Here is a 2766-nt window from a genome sequence, read left to right on the forward strand (position 1 = left end):
GGAGGGGGGGGGCCTGTGGATCAGGCTTCTGCAAGGAGACACGGCGATCATTAATCACTTCGAGTCCAACGCTATGATCCCATCAGTGCAGCAAAACGGAGCATTTCAGAGACACCGTTACCTGAAGCGACTCACACAGTTTGTCCTCTATGTTCTCGCAGTATTTTTAAGGGAGAAAATCAATTAAAAGCAAAATCAAAGTCCAGTTCTTTAGGCACTTGTTTATTTTTGCCATTACAACCCGTCACGTGGCAACCCTTCCACTTGATATAGTAATTTATGCACCGTTAAACGTTTCTCAACCTGAGAAGCATGTAAGCTGAGCAGAGAATCATGGTAAATCTCACGGTATATAGGTTATGCTCCAAATAGGAGGATGCTCTCATTTGAGACTAAACAGAAACTCGAAAGACGACAATGGGGGGGAAAAAAAAAGCACCGCAGGTGAAGGACTCGACTTGTCGCCGCAGAAAAAAGTTCAGAAGTGAGACGAGAAAACTCCGCTGGACCCACATGAGAGGTAGGCCTCTTTAAAAAATTTAAAGAACATAAAATGGATGAGCAAAGTATTTAACCTTCTTCTTCTAGAAAAGTCAGCATTGAGTCTGCATGATAATTCAGATGAATTCAGTACGATGCCCTGGAACTTCCTAGTACTATGTAATCACACCTGTGGAATACTTGAACCTTTTACCCCTATGTCTATGGGTTTACAGCATTTGTAGTTCCTTGGTGTGCTGTTTTTGCCTCTGTGTTACTGTGACGGGATGGATGGATGGACAGGTGGGTGGATGGATGGATGGATGGATGGATGGATGGATGGATGGATGGATGGATGGATGGGTGGATAAGAAATTCACTTGTGTAAATTGTGTAGCACTTTATACTGCACGTGCCAATAGTAATACTATAGCCCTTAATAATGTAGAGATACGTACAATTAATATTGCATTTCTTCTCATTCATATTGATACATAGGACAGTAGCGGAGCCGGGTGATGGCAGTGGCACTAATACGCTGGAATCATGCAGTGAGTTCCGTGACGGCAGCGCTATACAATGACGGAGGGCTCGAAGAACCTGATCCACATCCTGCGCATCATTCCCCCATCTGCCTAAAGCCACTTCCACAATGCAGTGAAAACATTTTCAATCAGATTAACCACAAATAGGCTTTTCACTTGTTTCCCAGCGATTGTATAACAGAATCCACGAAGATGTCAAGTCTGAATGTGGAGAGGGTGCGTGGAGCGCACACGTTCGCTCGATTTACAGTTGGTAGAACTCCACGTTCTCTGTGTTTTTATGCACAGCATGGTGATGTAACAGCCGCCTTATGAAACCAGGCCACTACGCCGAGCTGTGCAGTCAATGCGCACGATGGTTGAGAATTCATGTCTACTAAGCAATGCATGATCATGCTGCACATGATTTTGGGACATGCGAAATGTAACAGCGAGAACAGAGGAAGATAAAACATCACAGGAACACTTGGTGTGAGAGAACAGGCGCCTGGAGCCCGGTCAGCATCACACAAAAGCTCGAAGGATCCTGGGCCCGGCTTGACCTGGACAGAGTCCACACTTTCAGTCTACAACACTGCACCAGCATCTAGTCCAGTTTCCCTTACTGCATTATTATCGGCCTATAATACATTTACAGTACACTCATAACTGAGGATTTTCTCCAAAGTGACTTATGACATCAAGCTTTTTATGACTATTTGCCCATTTAACAGGGTCATTTTTACGAGAGCAACTCAGTGTAAGTATTTTGACCGGGGGAACTATTGGAGGAGGTGGGATTTAATCCTGGGTCCTTTCAGTGCGCAGATACAGGCGCAGCCACTACGCTACCTGCCGACCCTGGTACATACAGCTACGTACACTTGCATCTCACCACACCGCTTGGTGTCACATGGCCTTTGGTACATGCTCAATTGCGCCGAATTCTGGACGACTGCATCTGATCAATGAATGTGTGGCGCCTCATAGTGCCTGGGCTGTTCAGGTGTAGGTTCAGATCCTACTCGATGTGTGTGGAGTTTGCATGTTCTCCATGCATCTGCTTCCTCTGGGTGCTCTCATTTCCTACCACATTCCAAAGACCTACAGTTTGGGTGGATTGCTGATGCTAAATTGCCCATAGAGAGTGACCGTGTGTGTCGCTACCCTGCAATGGACTGGCATTCCGTCCGCAGTGTACCTTGCACCCAGTGATTCCGGCACAGGTTCTGGACTGCCGCATCTGTGACCACACACACACACACACACACGCACGTCAACAACCGCTTGTCCCGAGCAGGGTTCGCAGCAAGCCAGAGCCTAACCCAGCAACACAGGGCGCAAGGCTGAGGGGGGAGCGGCCACACCCCGGACGGGACGCCAGTCTGCCGCAAGACGCTCCAAGCGGGATTCGAATCCCGGACCCACCACAGAACAGGACCCGGTCCAACCCACTGCGCCACCGCACCCCCCTCTGTGACAACAGGTAAGTGAAATTGAGTGATTAAAAGCAATTTTATTAGCAGCGCTCAATCCTTGCCAAGCTGTTTACAACTAGTTTTAATGAGACGTGCAATCAGTGAGTCAAGCTCTGCCCGCCAAAGAATGGGAAAGCTGTGCCATGCTCAATTCTGAAAGTCCAGCCTAGAGGGATGTCAGCAAGGGGCCGGATCGGGTCGGGTCGGGTCGGGTCGGCCCGTCACGCTCTTCTCAACAGGCACAGGGGAACGTGAGCGCTCTAGAGCAGCCCCATCTCACCAGG

This window comes from Scleropages formosus, chromosome 10 (assembly GCF_900964775.1).
Source record: "Scleropages formosus chromosome 10, fSclFor1.1, whole genome shotgun sequence".
Lineage (NCBI taxonomy): Eukaryota > Metazoa > Chordata > Actinopteri > Osteoglossiformes > Osteoglossidae > Scleropages > Scleropages formosus.